This window comes from Silene latifolia, chromosome 6 (genome assembly GCF_048544455.1).
Source record: "Silene latifolia isolate original U9 population chromosome 6, ASM4854445v1, whole genome shotgun sequence".
Lineage (NCBI taxonomy): Eukaryota > Viridiplantae > Streptophyta > Magnoliopsida > Caryophyllales > Caryophyllaceae > Silene > Silene latifolia.
The window spans coordinates 102,557,061-102,583,884 of record NC_133531.1 but is presented as its reverse complement, the minus strand read 5'-3'; positions in this window follow the sequence as shown (position 1 = coordinate 102,583,884).

The window sequence follows — 26,824 nt, the reverse complement described above, 5'->3', positions numbered from 1 at the left end:
ACAAAAGTATACCCTTTGATCCTTTTAGAGATTTATAAGTCCTTGCACTAACTGTAAAGGACACCAGCCCCAACAAGCTCCCACTTGTCCGTACAAGTGTATGTGCAATGACGTTATCCGCACTAACTGGAGGACACAGCTCCAACAAACTCCCACTTGTCCGTACAAGTGTACGTGCGATAACCGATTCTCATATTCATTTAAAATTTCTCCCACTCAATGTAAAACTATTTGCAGATCCGGATCCGCAAAGGTCGTATTTTACAATCGATCTGTATCTAGAGTGGTTTCCTCGACTAGAGAGTAACTCAACTGATAAAACGAATTCGTATTCGAGCATGGCCATGCATTTCGATCCATGACTCCTCGAGTGGCCCCGAGAAATATCGAGTACCGATAAAGGTGAATATTTCCTTCAACTCGAACTCCTTTCGATCTAAGCACAGCATGAAATGACCCTAAAAACAATATACTTGGCCCCCTGTTACGGATGACCGTGAGAAAGAAACCAAAGTCACCCAAAATCTGCCTTAGTCTCAAGAGACAATCGATAGTCAAAAGAATCGACTCTTAGGATCACCATGGAGGTCCTATCCACGACCGGGCACCGAATGTTATAAAACATTTAGGACTCCACGTCGATGTCACAATTGTGTCCTACGAGATATCCGTATAACCCGCTTCTGTGATTGGTCAGTCAACCGGTTGACTTATGGCTCGTTGAACCCACCATCAACCAACGTCACAAAATAATTGCCAGAGTTATCAGCTCATGTGGGCAATTAAGGACCATAAATATAATGTTTGTTCAGTTCACTTTGTGGTGTTCAAAATTGTCGTACAAATCCACATGAAAAACAAAATATATAAAATATCAAAACGATGATGTCGTATAGAGTACAAAAGAGAATGAATCTAATCCATAAAAGAGTACTACAACTTAGGAACACGTTTAATTCCCATGGAATTAACATGCCCTTCATGCTTATCTTGTCGTAATGGTTTAGTGAGAGGATCTGCTATGTTATCATCTGTAGCAATCTTTTCTATCACTACTTCCTTTTGCTCCACGTAATCTCGGATTAGATGAGCTTTCCGTTGTACATGTCTAGATTTGTTACTAGACTTAGGCTCCTTAGCTTGGAAGATGGCACCTCTATTGTCGCAATAGATGGTGATCGGGTCATTCGAACTAGGCACTACGGATAGTCCTTGTAAGAATTGACGCATCTATATCGCTTCCTTTGCAGCTTCAGACGCGGCATAGTACTCGGACTCAGTCGTAGAATCTCTTTGTAACACTTTCTTTGGAACTCTTCCGATCGCTGCGGCGCCATTAAGAGTAAAAACGAATCCGACCGAGATTTCGAGTCATCTCGATCCGTTTGGAAGCTAGCATCTGCGAACCGGTCGCATAGCTTTTGATCGCCTCCATAAGTCAATGCCCAATCTTTAGTCCTCCGTAGGTACTTAAGAATGTTCTTGACAACCATCCAATGTGATTCACCGGATGCTTTGTTGGAATCGACTTGTCATACTCAATGCATATGCCACGTCCGGACGTGTGCATATCATGGCATACATGATTGATCCTATAGCCGAGGCATAAGGAATCCGTATCATGCGCTCTTTCTCTTCCGGTGTCTCTGGTGCCTGAGACTTGCTCAAATGCACCCCTGGAGCCATAGGAAGAAACCCCTTCTTGGAGTTAGTCATCTTTGAATCTCTCTAGGACTTTGTCTATGTAAGACTCTCGATCGAGAGATAACATCCGTCGTGATCTATCTCGATAGATACGGATGCCCAGAATTCTTTGTGCCTCACCCAGATCTTTCATCTGGAAATGGTTTTTCAACCATACTTTCACCGAAGTTAAGAGAGGTATGTCATTTCCAATCAGGAGTATGTCATCGACATACAATATTAGGAAGACAATCTTGCTCCCACTCGACTTGATATAAAGACATGGTTCCTCGACCGATCGAGTAAATCCATTTTCTTTAATTACTTGGCCGAAGCGATGATTCCAACTCCGAGATGCTTGCTTAAGTCCATAAATGGAACGCTTAAGCTTGCACACTTTCTTAGGATTTTGTGGATCGATGAAACCTTCGGGTTGTACCATGTACAACTCTTCCTCCAAAAAACCGTTTAAGAAGGCGGTTTTCACATCCATCTGCCAAATTTCATAGTCATGAAAAGCGGCAATCGCTAAGATAATCCGAATGGAATGCAGCATGACTACGGGTGCAAAAATTTCATCGTAGTGCAGACCTGGCACTTGGGTGAAACCTTTAGCAACTAGTCGTGCTTTATAGATATCTTGTTGACCTTCCACAGAATGCTTTATCTTGTAAAGCCATTTGCATTGAAGGGGACGAACCTTAGCAGGTAAGTCAACAAGATCCCATACGTTGTTCTCATACATAGAGTCCATCTCGGATTGCATGGCCTCAAGCCATAGCTTTGAGTCGGAACTAGTCATGGCACCTTTATAGGTTGCGGGTTCACTACTCGTTAAGAGTAGAACGTCATCTATGTCATGTTCCTCGACCATACCAATGTATCTGTCTGGAGGAATAGAGACTCTTCCCGACCTCCTAGGTTCCTCAGGAATATCAACCGCAACCGGGATTGAGGGAACTGGTTCCTCCAATGGTTGCTCGGTATTTGGTTCTGGAATCTCCGACAGGTCGAAGGTTCTATCACTCTTTGCATTCTCGAGAAATTCCTTCTCCAAGAATGTCGCACTAGCCGCAACAAAAACACGTTGTTCGGTTGGCGAATAGAAGTAATGACCAAGTGTTCCTTTAGGATAACCTATAAAGTATGTCTTGACCGATCGCGGGCCGAGCTTATCCTCGTGTCTCCACTTGACATAAGCCTCGCAGCCCCAAACCCGTATAAAGGACAAGTTAGGGACCGTTCCTTTCCATAGTTCATATGGAGTCTTGTCATGACTTTAGACGGACTTCGGTTGAGTATTAGAGCGGTCGACAGAAGAGCATAACCCCACAATGAGTCGGGCAACACGGTGTGACTCATCATGGATCGAACCATATCAAGTAGTGTTCGATTTCTCCGTTCGGACACACCATTCAACCGAGGTGTTCAGGTGGAGTTAATCGTAAGGCAATCCCACAGTCTTTGAGGTGTTGATCAAACTCGTGAGAAAGATACTCGCCACCACGATCCGAACGTAGTGTTATTATCTTTCTACCCAAAGAGGTTCTGCCCTATTCGGTATTCTTTGAATTTCTCAAAGGATTCACTTTTATGCTTCATTAAGTAGACATAGCCATATCTGCTTAAATCGTCCGTGAAAGTGATGAAATATCTATAGCCTTCTCGTGCGTTGATTGACATAGGTCCACATACATCCGTGTGTATGAGTCCTAATAGGTCAGCAGCGCACATTCCAACACCTTTGAAGGAAATCCGAGTCATCTTACCGATGAGACATGATTCACACGTGCCAAATGATTGAAAATCAAAGGCCGAGATAGCTCCATTTTTTATGAGCTGTTTAACGCGTTTCTCATTAATGTGTCCCATACGGCAGTGCCATAGATACGTTTGATATTTGTCACCAACCTTTAACCTTTTATTCGTTACGTGTAATATTTCGGTGGTCTGATCTAAAACATAAATTCCGTTCATGGAGACTGCCTTGCCATATATCATATCGTGTAATGAGAAAATGCAAGTATTATTCTCTATTACAAATGAAAATCCAAGTTTGTCAAGTGCAGAAACTGAAATAATGTTTTTAGAAAGACTGGGTACATAATAGCAGTTATATAAAAATAACTCAAATCCGCTAGGAAGCTGGATCACGTATGTTCCCCTCGAGACGGCAGCCACTCGTGCTCCATTCCCGACACGCAGGTCCACCTCACCCTTTACGAGGGGTTCGATGTTTCGGAGCCCCTGCACATGATTACACAGATGAGAACCACAACCAGTATCAAGTACCCAAGTTCCGTAACTTGCGTGGTTAATCTCAATCATATGAATAAAAGTAGAAGAGGATGAAGACATACCAACAGGTTTAACGCGACCTGCCTTTAATTCCTCATGATAAACAGGACATGTACGCCTCCAATGCCCAGTCTTGTGGCAATAATGGCATTCCATGTTTTCATTCTTGCTCTTTGTCGTGCCTGATGAGGTGCTCGACTCACCAGGCCCACTCTTACCTGAACCCGACTTCTTGAACTTCGGTTTACCTACTGTTAGGTTTGCCTGAGCTTTGCCCTTACCCTTGCCCTTGTTTGTCACGACGAGAACATCTTGTTTCATGCTCCCACTGAACTTCATGTCCTTCTCGGTCTGTACGAGAAGGGAGTGCAGTTCATGGGGACTTTTCTTCAAATCATTCATATAGTAATTGGCTCTAAAGAGCGCAAAACCATCGTGGAGTGAGTGAAGCATGCGGTCAATCACAATGTTCTCGCTGATCTTACAATCAAGCGCCTCCAGTTTCTCGACATTCTCAATCATGTTGAGAATGTGTGGGCTAACCGGTTGGCCCTTCTGGAGTCTCGCATCAAAGAAGCGAGTGGTATGCTCATAGGTCACGATTCTCGGTGCTTTCGAGAATTCCTTAGTGAGCGTGGTGAAAATCTTGTTTGCACCTTGGGCTATAAAGCGTTTCTGCAAATTGGATTCCATTGCAAAAATGAGTACGTTTTTAATCGCACCCGCTTCCATGATGAAGTCGCTATACGTGGAGACCTCGTTAACTCGAGCCGTGGGGCCTGGGGCTGGCGGGAGGGGCTCAGTCAGATACTTGAGCTTCCCATTAGCAGTGGCAGCATTCCGTAATGCCGCCTCCCATTCCGCGAAGTTTGATCCATAATTCTTCAGTCTAGTGGACTGATTCATCTGATTCATGAAGATCCGAAGCCTGGACTCACGGTCCAATGTGGCACTTGGCATTGGGTCATCGAGGATGCCAGCCATTATGTTATTAGCAGTTTTAAAAAACGTGATCTACGCTGAAAAAGAAAGAAAAACAAAAACGAAATAAGCAACTCATCGAGGTGATTTAAGTCTATTAAAATTCATTTTAATCGTGTAGACTCATTGCACTTGCATAATTGATCTCCCTCAAGAATGATACAAGTGATCCCAAGACTCAATTTCCGTAAATTGATAAGCCAACTGTTTAGCTAATTCTTCCGTAAGAACTCTTGGTCGATAGATTTCCGTAAATTCTATCTATAGTCCACCATGATCACAGGATCGTACGAGTGACCATAGCGTTGAGATAAAATAGGTCAATCGGTTCCAACTTACCCGACGTAGAAGGGGTCATATTATGCCTACCGACGAAGAAGGGACTCATTGGAGTTTGACCTATAAAGGCCATTCTCAATTTTGGTTTATACGAGGAAGATCCCATCAACTAAGTTTAAATTCATTTTAAGTGAACGAATAACTAGCAACTGCGTGAATGAATTAATTTAGATGATGGCTTAAATCGTGTGACATATGAATGTCATAGAAAACTAACGCGTGACCTCTATATGAGTCAGTTTTCATGCAATGATTAGGTGGTTTGGTTTTTAGGCGGAATATGATGCAATCTATCGTTACGAAAAATAAATGAAAGAATGCAAAAACGTAAATAAAAATTCCTAGTGTGGCCTATCCTAGTAAAAAGAACATAATACAACTTTGGAATCCACCGTTGGACCCGAGAAGCTGTCTTGATGTTCCATCTTTGTCCATGCAACGGGAGTGAGCATCCGATCTCCATCTTTAGTCTTCTCAAAATTACAATTAAAATTTACAAAATATAAACCTATTTACATTCTAAATAAAAACTGTAATTACAAAAAAAATAAAAATGGAGATACGAGATCTCAAAATACAACCAAGACCGTGTTCCATCATTACGGTAACACGTTCTACTAAGGCCACACTAAGTTACAACTGTTTGTAAAATGAATAAATACGTAATAAAAAGCATTCAAGGCATTCAACAATAACGATAAAAATGCATCAACTAAAAAAAAATAATTTATTCGTGACATAATTCCGTAATTATGTTAAAATTAATCCAAACCACCAAAAATAATTAAAATTATGTGATAAAACCGCTTCTATCAGTTTAATTTTAATTCATCATAATCCGTTACTTTAAATTGTTTTAAAATAACTAAATGGTACGTGAGTGAACCGTTTCACTATTAAGCGAATGCATAAGATCCGTATTATGCACATGTTAAGGCCAAAAAAAAAATAAAACTCGAAATTTTTTTTTTTCTTCACGTCTGCCGTGAACAGTACCAAAAAAAATTTTTTTTTTTTTTTTATAATGTTGCTGAATGCCGAGAGCAACAAAAAAAAACCCAAAAAAAAATAATTTCGGCTCAAAATGTGAGCAACAACGATCAAAACAAAACGATTTGTTAAAACCCAATTGCAATTTTAATCTAATCCGTATAGAATTGAAACTACAATTGATACATCTTTAACATATTGCAACAATTATCGATTAAAATTACAATATGCAAAGAACAAAAAGATAACAAAAGATCGTCTGATCTAGCAAGAAATGTGTGGCACGCATTTCTAGGCAAAAAAACAGAAAACAGGCCGATAAAAACACCAATGGCCGCACGGTTTTCCAGGAAAGAAATTTTTGGCCGAGACAAAAAATTTGTGCCGCACGAAATTTTATGCAAACAATTTGATAGATCTTTAACATATTGCAATGAATATCGATTACAAAACAATATGCAAAGATCAAATCGAAAACAAGACAAACAACAACCACCACCGTGTAAACTTGACACGGTTCCCAAGACAGAAAAAACGCAACATAAAAAAAATTCTGCCGAGAGGAAAAAATGGCTGCCGCACGAATTTTTAAGCAAAAATCATCGATTCAAAATTCGTTTGATGAAAATCACATAGAAAAATTTACGTGGCCTCGCTCTGATACCACTTGTGGGGTAATATCCGTATAATACCCTTAAATTATAGGACTATAACGCAAATTTAATACGTGATTTATTGTCATAAACGAAAAACAATGAAAAACGATAAAGCACAAGAATTAACCTTCGGTCCTAGTGCAATTCGGCAATGAGAGATCAAAGTAGATCTCCTCCTAATTGTTGCACCCAAGATCGTCTGAGAATATGCCCTTGTGCTAGAAATGTGTTCTCTAATTGCCTTGCAATATTGAGAGAACTTGATGTGAGTTTTCTTTAGATGTGAGATCTAAATTTTGAGAGAAAAATGTCTCTCAAAACCCTAATTTTGTTGTCAAAATGAATTAGGTTACAAAAGGAGAGAAGGCTCTCCTTTTGTTCTCTAGCATTCGGCCAAACCGAGCTCATCATGGGGAAGTGGGCTTCCACTTCCTCTTAATTTTAACTCGTGGTCCGGTTCGTAAATTGCTAAAATGTATATGACGCGGTTTTGTTATAAATTGTCATCGGTTATCGGTTATTAAAGCATCAACTAATAACACGGATTAGTTGAATTATTAATACATGTCCGACAAAGACAATATCGTATAATTAATTTATTCAATATACATTAATCAAATATAAATCGCTTTATATTTAATTTACGAATTAACCGCTTAATTCGTCTTAGCCATTTTTATTTAATCCGTATTAAATAATTATCTCAACATCGCGTTTGACTAATTATTAGTCAATAACTCCGACTAACTGGTAGTCAAAATTTGGCATCAACATGACTGTATTTTCATACCGTCACATCTCTCAAACGTATCCTATAGGTGTGACTTTTAGGGACCAGTTGATCACCGCCATCTGTATGACAATAACGTCAAACTTATCTAGCAAGCCAACCGTTATTGATAAACGTGGACCAACTGATTATGATACAAAAGTATACCTTTGATCCTTTTAGAGATTTATAAGTCCTTGCACTAACTGTAAAGGACACCAGCCCCAACACTTTAATCATAAACATAAACTCTTTCCATAAGAGCAAGTGAGGGAGGGTCACTAACGAATTTTGAATGAAGGAAGGAACCGATCTTCAAGTGTGGGGAAGCATTTATGAGAGGAAAGGAAATTAAAGGAAAAATTCGTAGCAAGGAACCCGAGCGTCTTCATTGGAATCCGCCCGTCCTGCTAGAATCCGGGCGTTTTAGGTAGAATCCGTCCGTCCTTTTAAGCTGTGAAATTGAAAATTTTGGGACTGTCGAAGAATCCGAGCGTCTCAGCAGGGAAGACGCTCGTCCTGAGGAATCCACCCGTATTTGCAGAAAGACGCCCGTCTTTTTGCCTGTGAAAAAACAAAAAAGGGTACTGTCTCAGAATACGCCCGTCTTTGAGAAAAGACGCCCGTCTCGTCTTCAGAAAACCGGAGCGTCTTGGGCTCGAGACGCCCGTCTTGGTGGCGTCATATTTTTGGAAAGTTAACTGTGACAGAATCCGAGCGTCTTCGCTCAAATCCGCTCGTCCCGAAAAGCTGGAACCCGAGCGTCTTAGGCTCGAATCCGCTCGTCTTCCTGCGGTAAACCAACCACGATTTTCCTAATTTTATTACACCCCACCACACAATTTGTGACACATCACCCTTCCTTCCACTTGTATTATAAAAACCCACCTCCTTATGACTCCAAAGCATATCCCAATCACTCTTTTACCCCACAAAATCAAAAAGCCCCAAATTCCTAGGGTTTCAAAGGCAACATTCAATCCACAAGGAGCATCTTTATACTTTAACAAATCAAAAATTCCAATTCAATAATCAAGGAATGGCACCAAGAGGATATTCTTTTAGGGATAGGAGAAGACCAAGGGTAAGAGGAAGCTCTTCCACCTCCCATGTCAACACATTAAGAAGGGAGCATGAAGAAATTGTGGATCTTACAGGACTTGATGATTTCTCAAATGTTGAATTCGTCAATGATTTGCAAAGACTCTTTTTCCACCGGCTTCTTAGTAAGAACATTCTCCCTACTAAGTTTTTATGTCATGATACTTTAAGGAAACTTGGGATTTATAACCAAATGGAAGCCCTTTTTGAAGTGTTTGGTCTCTCTACCCTTTTCCACATGCATGAGCAAACTTACCGATCCCTTGTGCTTGAATTTTTGAGCTTCTTGAAGATTACAACCTTGAATAGAACAATATGCATAGAATTTAGGTTGGAAAGTGTTTCAATAATGATGACTCTAGTGGAATTCGCTAATGTGCTTGGTCTCGATGTCTCGCCTACCCGGACATCAAAACCAAAGAGATATAGTGTTTCACCCCTATGGAGGGCCATGACCGGCCGAGATTTCATGTACATTAAGGAGTATCTAGCTTTCCACATCCAAAATCCTATTTTGAGACTTACTTACCGGTTCCTTTCCGGCACTCTACTTGCTCGCCGAGATCCGGCAATAGTGAACGAACTTGACCTTGTGTTCATGGAATCTTACCTCAATATCCAAGGAAGGGTTGGGTACCGCTTCAATGCGCCTCTTGTGCTACTCGAAAAATGGGCAAAGTTTAGGAATGGTGATGATGATGGGATGAAACACATTGTTAACGGAGGGCTCATTACAAAGATTGCCAAACATTTCAATCCGAAATTCAATGAGAATAATGAGTATGCTCCTCTTTCCGGAAACACAAGGATAAATGAAGATCTTCTTCTTATTCATCATCATTGGATAACTCTTGAGGGGGTTGAAAAGAGGATCTCTTCATAGCTAGATGGAGCGGGCGTGAGACACCCATCTCAAGCTTAAGTGAAGTTTCCTCATCTCTTCTCTCCATTTTTCAAATTTTCATGAAAGAAGTTTATGTTTTGTTAACTTGTACATTATTTGACCTTGATCATGGTTGGAGAGTCCTAGCAACATAGAGGACTAACACCTCGGCCCCATTGAGGTGTTCTTATTTCATTGTTCCCACTTTTGAAAATCCAAAATGACAAATTTAGGTTCATGCATTGCATCTTGTGTGCATGAACTACCCCCAACTTTAGGACATTAGAAATCATGTCTATCTCGGTTTGGGGAAGTACATGCATACGCAACGGGAGGTAATCTAAATTACGCTCTCCGTCATAAACAAAAACCTATGCATAATGTAGTGTAGATTAGTGTAGCTTGCATTTAGTGTAGAAATCATGCATCATGTTTGCATAATTTCACATCATTTTGGCCATTGAGGACAATGCCCATATTAGTGTGGGGATGGGGAATTCTAACTTAACTTTTATTCAAAAATCCAAAAAAATTGAAATTTTTTGAAAAACCATAAAAATTTGAAAAATTGAAAATCCAAAAACAAGTTCATTTCCTTTGTAGTGTAGTCTTGTATATATTGTTTTGTATATATTGTGTGTTCCTTGTTCACATTGATTGACTACGCCACATCCGAGACATGAGGATATTGAAGACCGCATGGTATGATCTTTCCAATCTCCTTTTTCCTCTTTATGTTAATGACTATGTGGCTTTATTTTGATTGATGCGGTATAACAATGTGAACTTAGGTCTTGCATTTAGTTTATATGGCATATTAGTTGGTAGAATCATATGCATTAGGATGTATATATGATAGTTGCATCATGGCATGTAGTTTGCATGTTAGAAAATTTTGCGAAACCGTCTACTTGGGAAGGTTGACAAGTGTATATAGGCCCTAGTAGATGCTTTTTCTTCTTAAGACTTTGCTTGTTAGAATACTTGTAAAACACCCTAGGATGTGTCATGCTAGTATCCTTTGACCCATGGATTAAGGCCTAGTCAAGAGTACCTTGTGGTGTGATAACTCCTTGGCTACCGTTTATTCCAAGGTGACCCTTGAAACCATGTATCCATCATCCATGTTCTACCACATTTTTGTCATCAAAGGGAATGGGCACAAAAAGAAATCAATTTGAGTTCAATGAAATGAAAAGTTAAAGAAAGTTTGCAAAAATGCATCAAATGAAAAGAGGAGCAAAAATAGACTCCAAAAGCTTCAAATATAAGGCACCCTCACTACATATGGGGTGACTTTGAAAATGTTCAAAAAGAAATGCAAACGAAAAGTTGAAAGTTGTCAAGTATTGAAGTTCCAAAAATCAAAAGAAATGGCAAGAAAGTGTTCTCAAATGTTATATGCCACAAGAAATTGGGGCCAAAACAAAAACAAAAGCAAACTCCCAAAGTGAAACTCAAATATCTATTGATCCTTTTATCCATCGTATCCATTTTTGTGCATGGTAGAAAGGGGACGACCCTTCTTCTTATCTAGGCAAGAGGGGGAATTCCGCGATCCTCCAGTGTTTCTAACACCATAGGGAGTCTACTCTTGACAAAAGCATTTAACGATTGAGGACAAAGGTACCCTAGCTTGACAAAACTTGGAGGTGATTTATTGGTATCCTTCTAGGCTTAGTAGTTTGAAGAAATTGCATCTATGAAGGAGTGTGTACCCTTGAATTGCTTCCCTTGTAGATAATTTCCGCCACTTAGATGAGGAAAGTGGCTATTTATTTGTAAATGCATCCATTATTTGATTTTGTGTGCTTAATGATTGGATGTGTCGCCATTTTGGCAAGACCCACCTTGCCTTGCAAGAAGGCATCCTACCTCATGGTTGTCTTGTTGTGAGTTGAAGGGGTGGAGTGAGACCCGCTAATTGTCTCATATCGGCTATGTTATTAGGTTAGTTTAAATAATGGTCCTAGGCTTTGTCACCTCTTTACTCGGGACGAGCAAAGGTTCGGTTTGGGGATATTTGATGTGACCATAATTAGAGCATATTTAGTCCCCGAATTAGCCTTGTTCCCATGCTTTTTAGTGCATATTTGGGTCATTTATTGTCTTTAGTTCTTTGTTTTGCATATTCTTTGAGGTTTTGATCCCTTGGTAGGAAAGGAGTGAAAACCTTGCATTTTCATGGCAAAATGAGACTAAATTGATTGAATTCAATGACCAAGCATCAATGAGAGACAAGATTAGAAGGACTTTGTACATACTATATTAGATGGGCAATGATGAGAAAAGATCCTTGCATCCCCGAGGAAATCCCCAAGGATTTTATGAAGAAAAAGGAATATAAGAAGAAGAAACAAGACTGCCTAACAATCCGTGCGTCTTCCCATGAAGAAGCCCGTCCACCACCCACAACCCGTGCGTCTTCACCCTCTGGACGCCCGGGCAAAAGCTCCAGAAGACGCCCGTCTTCCTCCACAAGACGCCCGGGCAGAAATCACCAAATCCGCCCGTCCCGTGCTAAAGACGCCCGAATTCCCAGACAGTCCCATTTCGTCTTCTTCAAGCTTCAAGGAAGGATGCACATCTTTTTCTAGAGACCGGAGCCTTCCCAAAAAGACAGGCGTTTCCTCAACAAGGGACTTAATCGTCATTTAAGCCCTTAGTTAACCTTAATTCATGTACCTAATCCCCACTATAAATACCCCATTAGTCTAATTAGAAGAGCATGTTCTTCTTAGCAATCTTTAGTGTAGTTAATATCAATCAAATCTCTCTTTAATCTTGTAATCAACATTTAATCAAGTTTTAATACAAGTTTTATTTCCTTAATCTCTCTCTTGTTCATCCTTTATTTTGGGTAATTGAAGATTATTTGGGTTATTATTGGGAGATTGACAACCTTCCAATCAAGCATCAAGTACTTCTTTTATTCTTTGCTTTATTATTGGAATCATTAGTAGGTATAATTCTCTTAATCCCTTTTTAATTATTGTTAATTACTTTCATTTATTCATCATGTTTCACTTTGTTGGTATGATTGATAACCTTGCTAGTATGTTCAACATGATAATGAGTGAGTAGTTTCCTTAGCTAGGGTTAATGGGTAATTAGGGGAAACCAACATGGGGAATGATTCATGCTTAAATTAATATGCTTTCATAGTTTATTTGCTTGCTTGTTGTTATCTCAACTTATGCACATGTTATGTTTGATGAAATGTGAGCCTATGAATCCTTACATTTTTTTACCCATCACCTATCTTTTCAATGAGACTTGTAAGACATAAACCAACTCGAGTCTCATTAGACCATGCATATTGTTGAGTAGGGAAGATTAAGTCGACTTGTAGGTGTTGTACAATCTAATCAATTCGGCTCCGGGACCCAAACTTTCTTAGGATTGTAAGATATAAACCAACTCGATCCATCACAACAATAATTGCTTGCTTATAACTTGAGAATATGTTTGTATGATCAATTTCCATGAATTCCCTATGACCCCATGACACCCTAGTGCCTTTCATCAATTGTTTACATCCCTTTTAATTCATCTTGCTTGTTTACTTTCATTGCTATTTAGTTTAGTGACCTTCTACTTCAAACCCCAATTGTGACACCCTTAAGACACCACTAGTTACAATAGAAATCTCATCTCAATTCCCGTCCCTTGGGATCCGACCTTTACTTGCCTCTTTACTAATTGTAGAGTTGTTGGTGAAGTTATAAATTGTGTTTTGGTCTAGGTGCTCTTGACGACAAGTACTGAAAACTAAACCCCTCACTAGGGATCACGACCAATAACCTAATAATCTTCAATTACCCAATAATAATAAACTTGAACAATGATTAAGGAAAGATTAAAATGTTATTTTGTGGAATGATTGAGATTAATCAATTCTAATCTACTCCTAATTTAATCTAAGGAATGCTTGCCTCCTCTAAGAGGGCTTCTTCTAAGCTAAGAGAACTTGATAATCTTGATTATTACAAATGGAGTATATATAGTGGTACATCATTAGGTTAAACAAGGGCGGTTTAGTAAATAGCATTGCTAACTGTTGAGTAGGGAATTGCAAGTCTCTAGGGAGATGCGCATATCACGTTGCTAGTTTTACCATGATCCGCTCAGATTGGCTTGAAGCACGGTTAGTTCTGCCAAGGGACCCGCCCGTCTTGAAGAGAAGACGCTCGGATCATAGGTTTTGGATCCGCTCGGATCTAGCACGGGCTGCTCGGATTTGGACCAGGCAATCCGCCCGTCTTGCGTTTGGGACGCACAGATCTTCATTCAGTTTTCATTTCTTGCTTTAGTAACCCAAGACATACATATACTCTTTATTCCTACTTCATTGGTGATCGTTCATGCCTTCTTTTCATACAAGTCCATCCAATATCGTCAACAAGCTTCCAACTATGCACGGGAGACGGGAATTTCGCCTCATTATCTCATTTCCTATAAGACATATAAAATGCACTAGGAAAGCAAAATAGAAAGGATTTGACGGATAAAATGGCCATGAAATGTTATAATGGTATGCAAAATAGGTTCAATTAAGGGACTAAATGTGCGCAATTAAGAGTCACATCAAAAATCCCCAAACCGAAGCTTTACTCGTCCCGAGTAAAGAGGTGACTAGAACTAGACCTTTATTTAAACTATCCTACTAATATAACCGATGTGACACAATTAGCGGGTCTCACTCCGCCCCTTCAACTCACAACAAGACGTCCATGAGGTAAGGTGCCTTCTTGCAAGGCAAGGTGGGGCTTGCCAAAATGGCGATACATCCAATCATTAGGCACACAAAACAAGTAATGGATGCATCATACAAAAGAATAGCCACTTTCCTCATCTAAGTGACGGAAATCACCTAAGGGGGAAGCAATTTAAGGGTACACACTCCATTATAGATATTGTTTCTCCAAGCTACTAAGTCCAAAAGGATACCAACAAATCACCTCCAAGTTGTGTCAAACTAGGGTAATTTTATCCTCAATCGCTAAATGCTTTTATCAAGAGTAGGCTCCTTATGGTGTTTGAAACACTGTAGGATCGCGGAATTCCCCCTCTTGCCTAGAATAGAAGAAGGGTCATCCCCTCTCCACCATGCAACAAATAAGATCAATGGATAAAAATGGATGAAGAGTGTATGAGTTTCATATTTGTAGTTTGCTTTTTGATTTGTTTTTCCCCCCAATTTCTTGTGGTATTTGACATTTGAGAACAATTTTCTTGCCATTTCTTGGTGTTTGGCATTTTTGATACTTGGCAAAACTTTCAATATTTGCATTTTTGAACATTTTTCAAAGTCACCCCAATTTGTTACGAGGGTGCTTTTATTGAAGCATAGGAGTTTATTTTTGTACTCCTCTTTTCTTTGATGCAATTTGTGCAAACTTTTTAACTTTTTCATTTTGGTACTTGAACTCAATTTTGGAAATTTTTGTGCCCATTCTCTTTTTGTTGACAAAATATGATGATAGAAGTGTAAGAACGGCTGCATGGCTTCAAAGGTCACCTTGGAATAAACGGTAGCCAAGAAGTTATCACATCACAAGATACTCTTGACTAGGCCTTAGTCCATGGGTCAAAAGATACTAGTATGATACATCCTAGGGTGTCTTGAGGTAATTCTAGCAAACAAAGTGTCAAGGAGAAAAATTATCTACAAGGGCCTTATATTACACTTGTCAAGCTTCCCAAATAGGCATTTTCACAAAAATTTTCTAACCATGCAAACTACATGCCATGATGCAACTAACATATATACAACTATAATGCATATGCTTCTATCAACTAAGATGCCATATAATCTGGATGCAACTCCTAACAACACATAGATACACAAACCGCAACAATAAAATACACTACATCTTCCTTGACATGTAAGCCCATCCTCCTCATAAGAATAATAAAAATAAATGGAAGGGAAATAGATATTAGAGCGATCATACTAAGCGGTCTTCACATTTCCTTGACAATGCCTCAAATGTAGTGTTGTATCTATGTGAGAAGAGGACAAAAAACACAAGTATATACAATTCTACACTACTAAATTAAAGAACATGTTTTTGGTTTTTGAAATTTTCAAATTTTTATGGATTAAAGAACATATTTTTGGGATTTTTTCAAAATTTTTCAATTTTTTTGTATTTTGGAATATAAATTCCCATCCCCCACTTTATTTTAGACATTATCCTCAATGTACATGTAGGAGTAGGAATGAAAAAGAAATACATGTTTTTGGATTTTTTAAAGTTTTATGGAAATTGAAGTGCAAATGCAATGATATGAAATGAATGAATGCGTGCTCTAACTAAATGCAATTCTATATGACATATATAATAAATGAATGCAATCTAAACTACACTAAATGATGCATGATATTTAGTAAACTATGGTCACCTATGATCCCTCCCTAAACCGATTTAAGCACTATTTCTAGTGTAGAAAAGAATAGGATTGGTCATTAGTGACTATGCATGAATTCTAGTCTATATGCAACTATCTACATGAATCATGTGAGATATATTACAATGCAAACTAATCTAATCATATGAGATATATTACAATGCAACTATACTATATGAACTAACTAATGTAAATGCAATATAAAATATAATACAAATGCAAGTGAGGTGTAAACTAAATGTAAGGTAATTGAAAATGCAATGCAAATATACACGAGAGAATGAGAAAGAAGTATCATACAAATGGAGGCGGTGTGGTAGACACCTCTTGTCTTCTCACTCGTCATCATCATCATCATCATCACGGTACCTATGTCCGCTAGAACCTCCTTGGTCATATCCTCCTCCTTGACCAAAGAATCCTCCACCTTGGCCGCCAAAGTTCTCTTATTGGTTCCCTTGGTTAGGGAACAAAAGGTGTGGTCGAGCCTAAGATGGGTGAGGGCCTCTAGGGTTGATATACCCTTGTTGAGCCATGTTATAGTAGGAGGGGTATTGATCCAAGTAGTTGTCAACCCTCCCATCGTAAACTCCAAGATCGACACGTTGCATGAGCTTCATTAGATCATTCATGTTTGGAGCTCTTGGATCTTGGGGAGCGAAAGGCACATGTGGTGTCGGGTAGGGTGGAATAGGCACATATGATGGTGGTGCATTACCTCGTTCCGGCAACTCATGAGGTTGACGGGGTTGACGAGGTGCTTCTTCTCTTTGTGGTGGGTTGCGGTGAATCTCGATGTCGAGGGGTAGCTCGGTGTAGGTGAGTACCGACTCAACTGTGGCTCGGTAGGTGGTACGTTCCACCCAATGAGAACAATTGAAGAGCATCCCTTTGTAAACCACTCCACACTTCTGGCTTGGTTGTAAGTGCACCACCGGTGGTGGTGGAAGATAGCATCTTCGTCAATCAAAGTGCTCCATGGGAGCGTTTCATAGGCCCCATGAAGGTTAAACCCTGGGCAAAGATCATTGCCAACATTGTGACTAGGCCTCCCATCACAAAGCTCTTAATGTTAGAATTCCCTTGAGCATAATCAAAGAACCTTATAATCATCTCAAGGGGTGTGTTGAAATTGTAAAGCCTTGTCCCTTGAACATTCAAGTAGGACTCTAAGAAGGTCAAGTCAAGAAGAGTGCACCTATCTTGTTCTAGCCTTCCATTGATGGTTCCGGCTATAAAGCGCTCGGTGATCCGAATCACCAGATGTTGGATGGCAAAGGTATAGCATTGTTTTAAGGCAAAGAGTTCCCTCCCCGAAATGGCTCTCCAAACGTGGTTAACGTTGAAGTCGGAGGGCTTATCGGTGTTGTCATTTGGCACTACAAGACCAAAAATGTTTGCAAATTGGTCCAAGGTTAACCTATGGTCTTGATTACAAAGTCGAAACTCGAAATAAACACTTCTCCGTGTATTAGTGACGATTCGAAAACTACACAAAAACTCGAGGGTAAGACTTAGGTAGGTATCCTCATGAGCATAGAGTAACTTCCCAGACCCAAACCATCGAAGAACATTTCGGTTTGATACCTTATGCCTAGAACTTCTAAAATAGCGGTATTAATGAATTGATTGGGCTCGTAATGCTTACCTAGCAAATGTACAGATTTTTGGCGGTGCTCATCGCAAGTGAAGATTACCTCGGGGAAGTATTCGAGTTGTTCAACACCTTGTATCATCACATTGTGATGGCCCCTTGCCTCCCTTGGAGTGGATGAAGAAGTACCGTTGCGCTTTTTAGGTGCGGTCTCGGCGGATTTCTTGCCCTTACCTCTTAGGTTCATCATTTTTGATTGAGAAGTTAGGGTTTTGGGTTGGTTTTTGTGATGGGGATTGTTTTTGATGATGATGTGAGATTTTTGAGGAGATAAGATAAGGAAAATAAGGGATGGTGGGGGTGTTTATAAAGAAAACGGGTGGGAGATGAGCGGTCTAGGGTCGGGCTCGGGCGGATGATTCGAGAATCCGGCTAGAAATTGAGCAAACCCGAGCGGCCGTGTAAGAGACGAGCGTCTTGGGGCAGCAATCCGAGCGCTTATATAGGAGACGGGCAGATTCATAGTCAGTGAGCCTGGATGTTTTTGCCAGCGGTTGAGGACGAGCATATTGGGTAGGAGACGGGCGTCTCGGCTAAGACGAGCGGATTTTGAAGAATCTGAGCGGATTCCCATCCAGTGCAGGAAATTTCTTAGGATATTGACCAGGACGAGCGTCTCAAGGGCGGTCCGAGCGTCTTATGGCGAAAATGCGCGTCTTCTTGACAATCCGGGAGGATTCGTAAACAGTGATGATTCGTGCTCCTAACGTGGCTTAAGACGAGCGTCTTAATAAGGAGACGGGTGTCTTGTGTTGCCCTTCGTCAATTCTCATTTCTTTCTTTTGAATTTTTTCCCTTGCACCCTTTTGTGATTCCTTCTTATCATTTTCTGAAAATATGCTCAATGAATAGGTAAGCAACCCTCTCTCACTTCTCTCATGCAAGAAAATAAAGGTATATACAATTCTATACAATGCAAAAATTATGGAAAGGCATATCTTACAAATGGTGGTTTGAGATAGGACTCCACCAAACTAGTTTAATTTGTTGAAATTCTTTTCTTTGTCCATAGAGCTCAAGGCCCTTAAAATAAGATCAAAGGCTTGTGAGCAAGCTCCAAATAAACATAAGTATGGGTTGCTCCAATTAAATACGAAATTTGGCCAAGAAAGCTTGTCATTCATTCTTTTTTTCACTTTGTTCTTGGCACTAGAGCCTTTGCAATGCTTCTGATCAATAAGCCCATGATTCTTGTTAACAGGAGGAATGAAGTATGGTTCATATTCCTCCGGAGACTTCCACTTACCACATTCTTCTTCAATTTTGGTGATGGTGATAGCATTTGGATTTATCAATCCTTCAAGTGTAGAAGGAGAATTCTCATACCATTGATGACCGGATACCTTAGGGGTTGAAATTGTGGATGCCAAATCTCCACAAGTAAGTTCATTCACAAGTTTGTTCTTGAGTTTTTCCACCAAGTACCCTTTGTATGAGGTTTTGACCTTTTGGAGAATGTCCACCATATCATCTCCAACAATCATAGGTTCCATGGTGGGTGCGAAAAGGTCTTCATGGTCAATAGGAAAGAGAAGTTCATCTTTCGCATGGAAGCATACCTCAAATTTCTCAAGGATTGGCTCCTCAAGTAAGGTGATTTCGCAAGTTCATTCTTCTTCCCAATTCCAAAGGTCCTTGTAAGATACGTATTCTTCATAAGCCTCTTTTATGGTCTTATCATCATGGCTATATATCTTCATAAGAATCATAAATGGGGGCTTCATTTTTCTTCAATAATTCTTCCTCCACCATCTCAATATTCACATCAAAAGACACACCCTCATACTCACAAAGGTTAAGAGTATTTGGCTTACTTAACCTCATATCTTCCTCATCAAACACAACACTTTCATACTCACAAGAGCTCAAGGAGATTGGCTCTTCCCACTTCTCATCAAAGGTAACTCCTTCAAACTTGCATTCATGATCTAAAGAATGGTGAGGAGTAGTTATTTGGGCTTTCTTTATTGGGCAATTTGAATCTCTAACTCCTCACCTTGGGTAACAATGCCTTGAAGAACATTATCCCTATTTCGGCTCTCCTCTAGCATTTGCTTAAAGAAATTTTGTTGGTCTCCCATCATTTGGAGAATCACATTTTGAATGGGCTCATCTTCTTGTTGTGGGTGAGTGTGAAAGTAGTTGTATTGTGGCAATTGAAATTCATTGTGAAGTGGGTATTGGTTGGGTGGTTGTTATGGATATTGGATGTGGGGATTTTGGTGGGAAAAGTTGGGGTAGTAGTTAGAACTTTCATTGTATGAGTGGTAAGGTAGGTTTGTGTTGACTTGCTCCTCAAACTCCCCATACCCATTATAGTCACACTCAAAAGATCCACCACTTACTCCATGTACCAAGGCTTGGGCTATCATTGCTAAGACAAGGAAACAACTACAACCAAGGAAAACTACACAAAAATGGTAAGAGCGAACCTTGAGGAACAAGTTCCTCAAGGTTAAAACAAAATTAAAATAGACAAACAAGTAAGAACTTAATCACATAACACCGTCCCCGGCAACGGCACCATTTTGATGGTAGAAGCGAGTCGTTGTTCACTTCATCAAACACATTTATATTTCTCAACAAACAACTAGTTAGTGGTTAAGTCGAGGTCGATCCATGGGACGGTGTGCTTTGGGTTCTAAATCTATCTATCTCAATTTATGCTAGTGTCACAATTGATTTGGGTTGATGATTTTAATCTAATAAAAGCAATGGAAAGTAAACAAGCAACAAAAGGAAGGATGTAAACAAATGACTAAAAGTGCTAGGATATCATGGGTTCATAGGGAATTTACGGGAGTAAATCATACAAACATGTTCTCAATTATATGCAAGCACTTATTGTTATGATGGGATCGAGTTGGTGTATAAGCTTACAATGCCTAAGAAGGTTTGGGTCCCGGAGCCGAATCGATTAGATTGTACAACACCTACAAGTCGACTTAATTCTTCTTATTCAACATTATGCATGGTCTAATGAGGCTCGACTTGGTTTATATGCTTAAAAGCCTCATTGAAAAGATAGGTGATGGATAAAAAAAATACAAGGATTTATAGGCTCGCATTTCATCAAACATAACATGTGCATAAGTTAAAATCACAACAAGCAAACAAATAAATTATGAAAACATATTAGATTAAGCATGAATCATTGCCCATGTTTATTTCCCCTAATTCCCCATTAATCCTAGTGTGGACACGGCCCACCTGCGAGCCCATTTCGATCTGTGGACATACAACGGTCTTTTTGAAAGCCACGCTCGGCGGCGTAAAAATGCTTTCGACCGGATCGTTTTAGATCGGTCGGTTTCGTCTCGGTTAGGGTCTCGAAACGATTAGAGATGTTCGGAGTCGCCACCAAGCATTTGTGGGATGCTTGGAACCCGTTCGAATTCCACTTTATACCTCGGTCAAATCGAAGCACAAAGCAGCGTTTGACATAGGTACTAAAGATAAGGAAATCGTCCCTCTTTAGCATCCTATCTCTAGAATGACTCTCGTACGCCCTGGATAAGGTCGTCCACTATCCAAAGTTTCTGAGTAAGAGGTGAAGGTACGTATTGGGAAGCCCTTTAATAAGACACCCAATCCCGCCCGCGTTAGCGGCCTCTACTGATCGATCTTGGTTGGTTGAATGCAAAAGTTGATAAAACGGTTTAAATGCATGAATGCGCATCCAATAATTTAAACCTAACATGTGAGAGCTTTCTAAGTCGGTTGATTTAATCCAAGTATCAAGTATAAGATGTCGAGTTGGATTAATGGTTGATTTGCATGCAAGACGGAAATTAAATATCCATTTACCGTATTAGGTTTAGGGTGCATAACATGATCCATTTGTCTTAGTAAGGCATTTTGCAAATATGGTTTCGGATAATCACATAGTCATCTGATCCGTCCTATATCCGGGCTAACCGGAGTCGGGATCGTCCTAGACTAATGCTAGAAGGGAACAGGCCCTGTACCAGACGGCCATATGAGGCGCGAGCCAGTCGGCCATACAAGGGGCCTCCCTCTGGTTTTGAAAATGAGAAATGGGGAGCCTGTTTTGGCGCGGGTTAGCCCACGGTTTATGTGCCATGTTCTGACCTTTTAGAAGACGTTATAAAACGTGTTGAAAATGGGTATTTGAATCCGGTTTGATTTAAAGGGGTCGTTTAGACCGCATTTGTTGATTTGAAGAACTTGACTCGCATAATCATCATTATTTTGATAATATTCGGTGTCGGGTTTGATTTGACAAACTTGACATGAATAGTTTTGAAAATGATTATGGACTAATTGTTTTAAGTCCATTTGAATGTTATTAGTCGATACTCGTCATCGTACCCGGGTTAAAATCCGGCATGGTATGTAGAACCAAGGATGACTTTGTGTTGGTGACTAATATGTTTGTTTGAAAATGTAAAGAAATGAAATAAAAGGCTTTAAAATACCTTCTAAATGTCATTAACCAAATATTATCACCGAAACACGGATTTAACCGTCATGGTATGAGGAACCAAGGGTGAAAAATGCTTTATGGTTAAAACATGTGAAATAAAATAAAAATGGTTCGAAAATACTTGAAATGGTGAAAACCAATTACAAATATGAAAAATGGATTAAGGGAAATGACGAGAACAAACACGGTTGATCTCTAGTCTGAATACCCCATTTAGGCGCGGGCTAGTTGGCGACCTAAGGGGCTTCTGCCTTAGACCAAAAATCAGTTTTGGCTCGTTTATTCCATGTTTTGGTTCATGTTATGCATGTTTTAGCATGTTATAGTCATGAGACGAATGAAAACATAATAAAATAGGATTTTTACACCCTCATACTTACATGTTTGGTTATGGCGAGTGACCGACGTAAGTGTAACAACTCGTTTGATCGGAAAAAACTCGGTTTAAAACCATTTTCGTAAGTAAAAAGAGTGTTTTAATGTTAGTGACGGTGTAGTGGTCGAAGTGGTCGGTCAAGTGATTTAATGCATGATGACGGTACCAAACAATGTGTAAGGCTCGTGTTTACGATCGGTAGGTCGTAAATACGCGTCGGGTTGTGACTTAAGAAGTCGAGTCGAGAATTTTAAGGGAGAAAAGAGGGGGCGGACACTCGCGTAAGTCTCAAATGGGTGGCATTTGAGGGGTATTTATAGGAGAATGAGTGGTTGTGTGAGTTTTGAGTGACGTGGCCACTTGGGCTGCTCAAAGAGGCGCGAGCCATGTCGCGGTTCTTCGAGTTGTGTTGTCACTTTCACAACAAACGCAATCATGATTTGTTCTATCCTAGGTTTTGTAGTCACATGTTTGGTACTTGACCAACATGAATCCGGGAAAACTTAAGGTAGAAGGTTTGGAAAGTTTTGTTTTTGGTGGTTGACTCGGTTTGACTCGTTGTTGGAGTCGGGATTTGAATTTTCGAGTCGGTTTTTGGTCCGGTGTCGGTTTTGACTCTAGTTAGTGTCATTGTGACCCCGTCCTCGTGCATTAAACACTCCAGGTATTTTTGAAATGTTTTGAAATGTTTTATTTTCAAAATCGTTTTAAGTTTTCCGACGTAAAGTTGTACACAAACTGTCGATCAAACGCCGCGATTCCAAAACATGTTGTAGTCCGATAATCATCGGGTGTTTGTTGGAGTCTCAGCGGATACTGGGTATCAACAGAGCCCCCACTTTAACTGAGGCTTGGACAGGGCAAAAGTCAAAGTAGAGCCGCCAGGTCAATCGAAGATTACAACCTGGAGACCTAAGCGACGTCGAGGCGGCTCGAAAGGATTCAGGCCAAGGACCTGCCGTCGGGAAGGGCGACGCCAAGGCGACTCGAGGGTACGAGTCAAGGACCTGTCGTCGGGAACATTTTAGAGTCTGTCTACTATCCGTGCGGGTCGTTTAAAGTCCATTAGACTACGTACAAAGGCTCGCCAGCCATAAGAAGGAGTCATACCTGAGGCATCTTCGGATATGTCCTTGCGCGTTTGCGGACAAATGCTCGCCAGCTGTGGTAAGGAAATGTACCCGAGGCATTTTCGGGATATGTCCTTGGATGTTTTACGGACAAAGGCTCGCCAGCCATGACAAGGAAATGGACCCGAGGCATCTTCGGGATCTGTCCTTGAAAGGTTGCGGACAAAGGCTCGCCAGCCACGACAAGGAGATGTACCCGAGGCGACTTCGGGATCTGCCCTTGGATGTTTGCGGACAAAGGCTCGCCAGCCACGACAAGGAAATGTACCCGAGGCATCTTCAGGATCTGCCCTTGGATGTTTGCGGACAAAGGCTCGCTAGCCATGATAAGGCGATCGATTAATGGACCACAGGAATAGCCGCGTCAAATGGGCTTGTTTTGAAAGTAGCGAACTCGTGATGCCGCTGTGGGAATAGTGAGTATGGATTTTCACTATCACTGTTTTTGGAATGAGCGGGTTCCGCGAGGAAGCCCCCTGCTGGTATTTGAAGGAATAGTGATTTTGGAATTTTCACCATTCGTCGTTCTTCTTTGAACTTGAAGTGGCGGTTTCGATCGCCGTTTATTTTAATTTTTGAAGGAAAATAGCAATTTTGAGTTTGCTATTGCGTTTGAAGTGACGGTTTATATGCCGCTGTTGACATTTGTAAGAAATAGTGAATTTGGATTCTTCACTATTGATTGAAGTGACGGTTTATGTGCCGCCGTTGACATTTGATGGAAATAGCGAATTTGGAATCTTCACTATTAATTAAAGTGACGGTTTATGTGCCGCCGTTGACATATGTGGTGAAAATAGTGGAATTCAATTTCCAACTATTATTTTGAAAATGACGGTTTTAATTGCCGTCGTTTAAAATTTGGAGAAATAGCGGCTTTTCGAATTTTCGCTATTTAGTGAAGGAAAATAGTGAATTTGATTTCACCATTATTTTTGAAATTGGCGGTTTTGATCGCCGTTTGCTTGAAATTTTTTGAAAATAGCGAATTTAAATTTTCACTATTTGCTTTTGTTTGTCTTTGAGGAAATGAAGATTTCCAATATCGTCAATGAAAATCCGAATTTTGTTATGTGGAAATTGGGCTAAAGCCCAAAATTCGCTGAAAGAGCAAGTGGAAGCCTGGTTTAGGCGCGAGCCACCTGGCGAACCAAAGGGGCTTCCCTATTTTTCTGTAAAAGACACGAGGTTGGTCCGCATATCAACCTCACTTCATCTTCAACCTTTCGACACAAAAACCCGCAAAAATCGCCATTGAAGGACCTTTGCTAGCTTCCACTTATGCCATTATCCACAATGTCATCTCAAGGTAAGTATTTCCTCTTGAATCCATTTAAATTTGTTGATCCTTAGCTTGATTGAATTAGGGCGAATTTTACCCTAGAAAATCGAATTGGGCATTTTTAATTGAGCCCATTTCGAGTGAAATTGATCCTTGCATTAGGTTAGAAACCTGTTTAGGAGTATAGGGGTGCTTTTAGTTTGCATTTTGGTCCCCGTTCCCGCTCCCTATGCTCGAAAAACGTGAGTGAGGCGAGAAACCGTCTCATTTCACAATGCCAAGTTTATTTGCTTGGGTAGTGGGTCCCACTATGTTGTATTGTAGTTGGGAAAACCCGTATTCGCCTGTAACACCCCCATTTATTCAGGAGCCTTTAGCCAGACATTCCCAAATAAATAGAACTGTTACCATCTCGGTTTCCCGAGGTAGTGAATAACAAAGTCCAACTCACCAAAATACTTTAAATTAAAACTTAATGATTACATGTTTATTACAAATTAACCAACTAAACTTAATATAAAATAAATACAACTCGCAACGGAAAATAAATAAAGTGATAAAATAAATCTTCTATGTGGTCTAGACTTCTAGGTAGATTGGCCAAGTCCTCACGCATCCCATAGCTCCCACGTCAGCTAATCTTTAGTACCTGTCAAATCTGCTCCCCATTATGGTTCACCGCAGGTGTTCACGAATACACAGTCAACCGCGAGGTTGAGTAGGAATAAACTAAACAACAATAATAATAATCCAACCAAAATAAATATTCTTCAAATTCTCATCACTTCATCCGTACAATTAACTTACGTCACTGGCAGTAGCACAACCCCCTTAACACCGTGCTATGCTCAACTGGCAGTAGTAATTGCTTACTATGCATAACTATATCTGGCAGTAGTAATTACTTACTATGCTCATCTGGTAGTAACGATTGCTCGCTATGCACAACTGGCAGTAACACCCTCCGTGTTTTGCTCAACTGAATAATCAACCATCCAACAATCCAATACTCAATGACAATCCCGTCTTACGGCTCAACCAACAATTTAACATACTCAAATACTCTATTCCAATAATAAATCATAATTGTTAATTTTTAGTCTCATCAACCGTCACATTTAAACATCCATTCAGTTAATAATAAAAACCCGAGTTGAGTAGGAAATTCCTACCTGGTCAGCAAATTCCAATAATTCAATCCGAATAAACAGAAATCCAATTAACAAAGCTTCTCACAACTCCGTCACCTTGAGACAAGTAATAATTATAATTACTAATTATTCTAATTATAAGACGATAGGACGATATATAATAATATAATTAATTAAACCTGTAACACCCCCATACTCCAAGTGCCTTACCAGGACCACTCAGGTATAAGGATGCCACCATCTCGGTTACCCGAGGCATGGTAATCATAAGACAATGAAGAAACATACTTTATTAAATAAGTTTAAGTGATTACATTACAAAACCAACGGTAAGCAAAATACAACTGTTCTCAAACTATAAACCAACTGAAAGGAACTGTCCTAACAAACACAGCGGAAGACTAAAGACTCTGATATGTGATGACTCCATCCCCAGCTAGATCCCACGCGTATCCAAGATATATCTGCCAAGCAACTGCTTACCACCCCCGAATGGATCACCACAGTTTTTTAAAACATTTAAACGGGGTCAGTACTAATCACACAATCAATATAGATAACAATAATAAGATAAACAGACAACCGAATCACACACACACACACACACCACCAACCAATTCCCATCATCTCAATACCGATCGTCCACTTTGGACCAGCCCGCCGATGGGGG